Source organism: Phalacrocorax aristotelis, chromosome 6, assembly GCF_949628215.1.
Source record: "Phalacrocorax aristotelis chromosome 6, bGulAri2.1, whole genome shotgun sequence".
NCBI classification, from domain to species: Eukaryota; Metazoa; Chordata; class Aves; order Suliformes; family Phalacrocoracidae; genus Phalacrocorax; species Phalacrocorax aristotelis.
The window spans coordinates 7,086,652-7,095,584 of NC_134281.1; positions in this window are offsets into that span (position 1 = coordinate 7,086,652).

An 8,933-nucleotide genomic window follows, 5' to 3' on the forward strand; every position below is an offset into this window, starting at 1 on the left:
GTGGTTTGCTGCCAAAGCCACAAGGAGGCTCAAGACCTTCCCCCTTTCCATGGGAATATGGGGAGCTTTCTGCAGCACCTGAGGGGCAGGTGATGGGCATTTATTTTCAAATAACACCTGTTTAACAAGAAATGTTTCCTCTGGAGCTCACAGGGAAACTACAAGGGAAAGGGTATGGAGTGGGGAGGTGTGAAGCAAGAGGAGGGAGAGGCACCTCAAGGAGCAAATAAAATCTTTTGGAAATTGAAAGGCCTTGTGGACAGCAGGAGGAATCAGACAAATTGTGACCACACACCTTGGCAGGGTAGGCAGAGACAGATTTATGCAAGATACAGATTTATGTAAGGTACAGCAGAACTGTCACTCTGCCAAGCACTGCTAACTCCCAGCTCCATGAGGCTAATGCCACCGTAACCCCTGACAGATGCTGCTGTTGCTCAGGACAAGCTCTGCAGAAACATGGGACATGTTGCTTCTGCGGGGTAGGGGGGGGATGAGAGGGACAGAAGAGAATATTAAACAGGCTGCACTTGCAGTCTCTTCCCTGCCCTGGCTCCCAGCATCAGACAGGAACAGAGGAGTCCTTGGCAAATCTTGCAGAAGCATCCTCACACCTGCTTTGATGTGTCTGCTGCCAATTTTAACTTTCAGTGGACCAATGAGACATGAAACAGCTCCTCTTACCCTGCTTTGAGCTAGGCACAGCGTGATCTTCACCTGATCCTTTGGTTAGCCTCCTCACTTCAGGAGTCGCTGGCTTTGACAGGAAGGGAATGATGCTTTACATGTGCCCATGGGCCTGTGTGTTGAATGTGGGGCTGCTAAAACTGACGCATTAGAAAGAAAATAGGAAGGAAAAATAAGACACTGCTGAACAGTCTGCACATTTCAAAATCCTTTGTCATCAAAAGGGAAGCTGAAAGAGTAGTTTTTCTCTAGAAAGAGGGTAGATGGGGTAAAATGTGTCAGCCATCCTGTGCAGTGACAGCTGTCTCCAGCACTGGGACAGGATGGGTCCAGGTCCTGCAGAGGGGCAGAACAGACTTTGGGACTAAGTCTGGCTGCTGGGAGGTGAATTGTTAAAAGGAAGTCCTTCCATCTCCACCCAGATACCTGATGGCAAGCAGAAGGAAGGACAGAGATCAGACCCGAACTATCCCCATCAGAGAGCATGGAAAATTGCCTATCCACAGCTCCAGTTGAAAAACTCCATGGGGCTGCTGGCAGGGTTGCCAAAAGCAGACCATTACACTGGTGTGATATTTCCAAGGTAAAGGTAGGTTGCAAGGGTTCAGCAGGCAAACTGCCTTTGAGACAGGCTGCTTCAAATACACAAGGATTGTATTCACAGGGAGAACAGCCTTTTCCTTCTGGTTCTACCATTCATCTAGAGATGCCAAGTGAATGACAAAAATATGCAAATAAAAATAAATGCTCTTCACTGCCTGAACCTCTATTTATCACAATTTTCTGTGCACACAGAAAGGGAAAGCATATGCAACTCAGGCAGACTCATGCAGACAGCAGATTGGTACTTGCACCCAAATAAGGGCCTCTGGCCTCTGCTTGCTGCATGCTGCCTCCTCTGCCTCTCTCCACCTCCCCCACACACTCCTTTTTCCCCATGTAGAGATTTAACACAACAAATCCCAGGCGTGTATTTTACAGGGTCTGAAGAAGGCTTGCCACCTTTGAAATGCAAAGCTCATTAGTTCTAGCGCTCCTGGGACAATGAAGCTTTGCTTTTCACAGATTGTATTCTCCATCCTTCCCAGCTGCTTCCACCCACCCTCCAAAGCTTTTTGCTATAGACCCAAACTGGGTCTTGGTTGAGGCCTGGGCAACAGGCTGTGCACATTGCTCCTCAGTACCTATGTGTTCCTACCCCAGGTGAGCCAAGCTTAGTCTAACAGCAAGTTTTACCTTACCTCCACTGAAAGCCAAATTACTTACGTCCACAACATTTATGGAAGCTTTTTTTAAAATCTGACAGAGCAGAAGTCTTGCTTGGCCCCCTAGACTCCCCATGCAGCTTGTCCTCCACTGCAAACCAGCAGCTGTGTGCGTGAGGATTGAGCTGCCTACATGCAATAGCCTGCAGAGCGACCATGAAGCCCAGAGTAAAACCAGCCAAGCAGCAGCCCTCATCCAGGTCCCTAAGCTTCCCTGGGTGTTTCCATCTCTTGGTTTCTTTTCCCTAGTTTCACAGTGAGCACAAACACTAATGCAGGATTCTTTTGGGACACAGAGCGCACAAGATCCATGGTCTTCCTAGAAATCAGCTGTGGAAACAGCTTTGCCCAGACAAAGGCTCATATGCCATGTTTAACGCATATGAGAGCGGCAGCGTTCAATATTTTACATGCACATCCCCTGTGCTCAGCCAAACCCCCACAGTGGTGCTCTGCTTCCTTTCTAGCACTTTCAATATATTCCCAGGAAAACCTTCCCTTTCTCAGTCCCCAACACTTTTCCTCCTCTCTTGAAGGAGTTCTGGTCCAGCCTCAGTGACTGAACTGATTCTTTCCTTCGTCTTCTATAACATTGTTAAAACCTTTAGTCTGTAACATCAGACTTTCTTCTCCTTTAGCTTTTCCAGTGGCAAGAGAAGCAGCACTGTTTTTCCTAGAGGTAACCATGATGACCATGCAAAGCTCAGCCAGAAAGCTACGCAATTTTTATGAAGGAAGAACATCAAAGAGATTTGGTGATTCATCTGGCTGCGACCACAGCCTTGGCTGGCTAAACACAAAGATATAAGCACCAAAAGCCTAAAGAAGCAGAGCTGAACAACAGCATGTGCAGGGAAACCATTTCCCACGGGAGCCTAGGAGCTGGTTCAAACAGTTATTGTCCCATCTCAAGTACAGGGTGCCAGGAAGTTTGCTCTGTTCCCAGCATGGGGGCAGGAATGTGGGTATAAGAGACTGGTTAAGGACTCAGCAATGCCACGGGACAGCACAACACACTCAGTGGAGAAGCTCCACTTGGTGGCTCCATCCCACCCTCTTATCTCATGCCACATCGCTGCAGCACCTCTCTCCTTGCTACCTCAGCCACACCAACCTTACTTGGCAGAAGCAGCAGTTTTGTCAACCATCCCTCCATCCCAGTGTGTTCAGGAAAGATCCAACCAGCAAGATGTTATAGCCAAAGCCACTAGAGGAAAACAAACAAACCGCAAGGGCACTGTAAGTGGCTTCTACTGGAAAACAATGAAGAATTAAATAACAAGTCTGAATATTGACAAAACAAGTAGAAGTGAGAGCAGAGCACAAAAGGAAAGATTTTCATAGTTATTGTTCTCAGCCTACCTTAAAGATGCTGCTATTCCTTGTTAAAGGGATATTCAGTTCTCACAGTTGCTGTGTTTGGGAGGCAAAGATTCTCCTTCTTACAGTTTTTCCACGCCTAAGAGAGGAGAGAAAGAAAAAAAAGAGCACATCTATATTTGTCGAAGAAATTTATATCAAAAAGTTTGTGTCTTAGTTATTTTTAAAGTATGTAGGACAATGCACCAAAAAAAAAAAATCTCAACCCTTATCTATAACTTGCCATTAGCCAATACGATCAGTACTTGCTAAGGATTAACAAGATGAATTATCTGTGCAGTATATTATCATCATGCAACAAAATTTCAATAACACTCAGTATTATCAAAATATAACCATAAAAACATAACTGTGCTTGGGATGTCATGGCAGGTAAACATAACCTTCATATAATGGAGACGAGTTGTTTATTTATTTTCAGTTCAAAGATACCAAATATAAAGCAATCTAAGTTAAAACAGTCCTAGAGTCGCACCAGTCATGGTGTTTTTGTCAAGTAGTGACACTGCTATCCTTTATCAGCTATACATTAGCTGGAGAGATCATCCTGATCTGAAAATCCAGAATCTCCTCTTCTCATTGATTCTCAATTTTGGCATAGCACAAACTCAAGACCCTTCAGCCCAGACATTCTTATAGTAGCCTAGTTGAACCCAATACATGAAACACTGTTGAAATATTCCTACTTTCAGACCAGCTAAAACCACATTACATGCGAGACCCAACTACAGCAGACAAATTATGGGCTGGAGTGCATGAACTGAAAATTAGTATATCTACAGTCAGAGAGAACACTTGGTGTTTGATTTATCAGTTCCAGTATGTCAAATATCAGTCCCCAAGCACAGGTTTAATGTTTACTTTTGCTGCTGAAAAGTCAATTTTTATACGAAGGTACAAGTGTTTTCAATATTCACAACATAAATAAAATAAATCCAACAGAAGCAAAGCAATTGAGACACTCTGGGAGGCAAATTCACTATGGTGAGTTCAGATGTGGTCACCGGGCTGTCTTCACTCCCTGTAGGGTTGCTATGTTCCTATCTTTCAGTTAAACTTAACAAAAGGTAACAAAATAAAATAAGGCTTCAAGAGCAGCTAAGATGAGCCTCTTCTGTCAAAGTTCAAGTATTTCAGACATCAGCGTAGAAATGGGTCTATGTAGAAAATAAACTTCCCCCTATAGCATTGCAGCAGGCCACCCCCAGCTCAATACCACATCCCCTTCCCAGCTGTGCTGAGGCAGACTCTCCCCTGGCCCAGCCAGTCAGCCTCTCGCCCTCTCCTGGCAGAGGGAAACTAGTAGGAAAAGCACCCTGGAGCCACAGAAGAAAGGTTCCCACACAGACCAAAGCTCAAAATTACATTGACTCTTTCCTGGCCACCCCCAACCCTTCCCATCAGCACAAGGAGAAAGAGTTTCCCCGACACACCACAAAAGCCCAAAGCACAAGCCACAAACCCAACTCCACCAGCCCCAAAAGTCTAGTTCTCACCAACCTTAAGGAAAACAGGTCTGAGCTCACAGGCAGGTTCAACTCCTGGTTTTGTTTCCCCTTAAATCAAAACCTTCTTTCTTGAAATTTTTAGCAGCTTCACCCACTCCTAGAGCAGACACCACCAAAACCCCACCCTGCTTTTCCCACCTACCGCAGACTGGGGGAACAGGAGCTTTTATAAGCTCACACCACCTGAGCCTTTGAAGGGTCCACAACCTGGCACAGGGATGAGCTGATTTGAAGGCTCAAAAAACTATCAGGTGCAAAATAGTTTTTGGTTAGAATAAATCCCAGTGATAAGGCAGAACCAGGCTGATTGGGGAAATATGCCAGGAAGGTTATGCTGTGGGCTCAGGAACACAGTATGGAGCTCTTGGTATGAGCTTAATGCCCTTCTTGGCTGTGAAATGTCTCCAGGTACCCAGGCATGCCTGGGTGCTCCAGCACACATCAAATGAACCTTCTGGCACAACCCAGCACCTCTGCTCTGAAACATCTTATTTTGGAAAGAAAGCTTTGGTTGGCTTCTCTGCAAAAGAAAAATGCAAGGAGCCAATTCAGCTCTGCAGTGTTGCACTTCTGGTCTTTGTAACTCCAGGTGCTACCCTGAAAATAGCACTTTAAAGTCTACTAATTCTGCATTGGCCCCAGCTGCAGAGGAAATCTCAGCTGTTACGTGACACTAGGGGATTGACCAAATAGCTTATTTGCAAACCTGTGTATTTGCTTCCATTTTATCACCAAGAAAGCCAGTGGTAGAAATACCTTAACAAATTGAGAGGTTCCTTTGCCACTTGCCCCCTGCAGTGTGAATTCTTATAATGGATTCACTATGTGATCTTAAATTATATTTCAGTTTATCACTTCTAAAATGCCCTGGATTCTGCAGGGGTGCAGTTCGGCTTCCACACACCTATTTTAGCTTGCATGGAGATCCTTAGATTGGAGGTGCTACATAAGGCCATTTTGATTATGGGTGAAATACACCGTGCAATCCTATAGCCTGGAGTTTGTGGGGAAATCCTTTAAAAGATAAAGCAGGCAGACAGGGACAATTTCTGACTTCAGTTATGTTCATGAAAAAAAAACCCAACCAACCAAAAATATTAGAAACCAACACAAAAGACATCCTTAAAGAGGAGGAAATGAGAGACTGGGGAAAGTTCTCCCACTGGAACAAAAACCAGTGAGAATCAGTATGAGTATGTGATATCTAGCAGCCAATACTTTCCTGATGCCATCACTTTAACAAACACAATACCTTAAGAGCCAATTCCTTTTCACAGCAATGGGCTTTGTCATTATTTAAGAAAAACACTCCTAGCACTCTTTTCCACACCGCATCTGCTTGTTCACAGGGCAGGACAGAGAGCTGCAACCAGAGCCCTGTGTGCAGTTCTAGTGCTGGAAATGGTTAGTTTCTGAGTAAGGAATTAGTGCATGAAATGAGCAGGGGAAAAAAAATCATATACTGTTCTGCCTTTGCTTCAAAACAGGTTGGTTGATTGACAGCAAACCCTATATAATAATTCCTTCCAGGCAGATGGCAAGATCACGATTTGCTCTTCAGTTGCAATTTTCTGCTGCCTCTCACAAGCAACCTAGCTACATGATCTACCAACAAGAAGGGTCTGGGCTGGTTTATATGTGTTTTACAATGCTCACATCAAAACATATGGATTACTATTGTGACTAGTTCTCGTACTCCATTTTGTAAAAATTTGCCTTGAATTTGCCTCCAACATCTCATAGCTGATCGTATGTAGATAATAGCCTCAGAAATCCACACAAAAGCAATCTGTAAATTCCTCCACTGCCCCTGACAGACAATACTCTTTTGAATGTTTGCGTAGGTGTTGAAGATCTTGCCATACATCTCAAGCTCTCTCAGCACATATTGTTTTTAGGCTGCCATCTGCTAATGCACAGTTCCACCCTATGAAAGATGCAGGAGAGCTCCAGTCTCCAGTCTGTTCTGTTTTCAGATTTACTCTTTTATTTCATCCAATTCCCAAACTCAGATTCCGTCATTCTTAACCCGGACTGTAGTTACAAAGTTCAAGAGACCCAGTCACACCACCGCTAATCTTCAGTGATAAAGAACATCTATTGAACACGCATCCAGGCATTTGCTTTAATGAACGCAATGTAATGAAGCAATGCTTCACACAGTGGTGTCTCTGGAAGGAGATTCATTGCTCTCCATGTCACCTGGTATGCATGTAGGGAGGTGCCGGGCCATGAGGAACTTTTGAAGTACCCGTTTCCAGTGCGTGTATACTAAAAGCACGCGTGTTGAGTTGGTGGCAAGGGGAGAAGACAACTCCCAAAGAAAGTGGTAACATCTTGAATGAAACAAGCCACGCACATCACAGTGCAGAATGTCAGGATCTACTTATCATAGGAAGTAAGGAATGATGAACATTATACTTGACTGATTTTGTTCTTCACCGAAATTGTCAGTAGCACTCTTTTTCTTACTGCTGATTTTACTTCACTACAAAGCACGTTAGCAAAATTTATGAGGTGAAATTTAATTCTACTTTTTTTTGTTAGAAAACAAATTTGTAAGGGATAATTTAGGTTAAGTTTGCTATGTGGGATCCATCTCTAAAATTTATTGGAAGCTACAAATTTAACTCTAGGAAATTGAGGAGTATGTTATCACATGCCAGCTGAAATTTATCTGCTTTGATTCCTTTTTTATATTCCTCTTCTCCCACACATCCCTTTTAGTACCCCACCTTCTTCTCAGGTTTTCAAAGATTTTGTTGTCATTCACTTCTGAATAAAATACGAGATTCTTTTGGCATTGTAGGATCTGCACATCAAATTGTTGTTCATGTCGCACTCTGACTTCTGTGCACCAAGGAGAGAAGTCAGAATAAGCGAACACACAAAATAGCACAGAAATCCTTCCCGTATTGTTTGCAAAGCATGGAAATGAATAAAAAAGGACAAAGAAAAGAAGATAAACATTGTAAAATGGAAATATTACAGGGTGTATTTTTAAAGGAGGCGCAACTCATAGTTTTGCTTTTTTTCCAGCTTCTACAGCAGTCCTCTCTTTCATTCCCTAAACTGTACAAAAATGGTTTGCTAGACTTAAGTTACATGTTTTTCTTGATTTCAGTAAGCAAGGTAAGCCAGAAAAATCTTTTCCATTGAAAAAAGATTTCGTTTTCCAGCCAGGCAACAGTAGTAGTTTTTGTTTCTTCTATGTATGCTTCAGCAAAAGATTCCAACTGCCTTTTTACAAGCTTTTAGTTGCTAGAGATACAAACTCGCTCTTTAAAATACGACAGATGAATTCTCATGCAATGAAACATGATACCTTTCAGTGAGCCTGAAAGCAACTAATACATTTTCAGGAAAATGCTGAAAATTGGCTTAATGTTGCATAAATAAAGATATTTATGCAACTTTGAATAAAATTCTACCAGAAGCAGAAGGCTAAGGCCTACTTATGATATCAAAACCTTCTTTTGATAGTTTACATGGGTCTTTAATGGACATGGGGTCATTTGCTGGCCTTCTGAATCTCATCTGATATAGTCATCATAGCTAAGTTTTAAATAAGAATCATTTTCCAGGCAGAACAATATCCAGTTGGCTCCTCCTTCCATTTCCCTACAGGGGGCTGAAAAATGTTAAACTGTTCTCTTCACAATTAAATCCATGAAACACTTAAATTCTATGGCAGCCAGACACCAAAGAACAGGAAAATCATTTCATCTCATAATGTTTTAAAGCCCCCAGGCAAATGTAAACAGTGTATGCTGTGATAGAGGAAGGATTTATTGCTGCTGCTGAACAGAGAATCTGCTGATTTATTTTTAATTCCAGTAGATTTTTGAGGGTAATTTATTTATTATAGAATTTTTGTGGAATTATTATTTAGGAAGTTTGAACACACCAGACCTGTGTGTGCGGAAATGCATTTTAAAGAAAAAGATACAGAACCAAATCAATCTGCATTGAACTAACGCTCATCTGTAATAGTGAATCATTATTACACTCACTCTCCTGCCTGAGCATAGAAGGGCGTTTGAGCTCTCTCGCATATCAGAGCTTCTGGAGTCCAAGTAACATTTCATAGGCT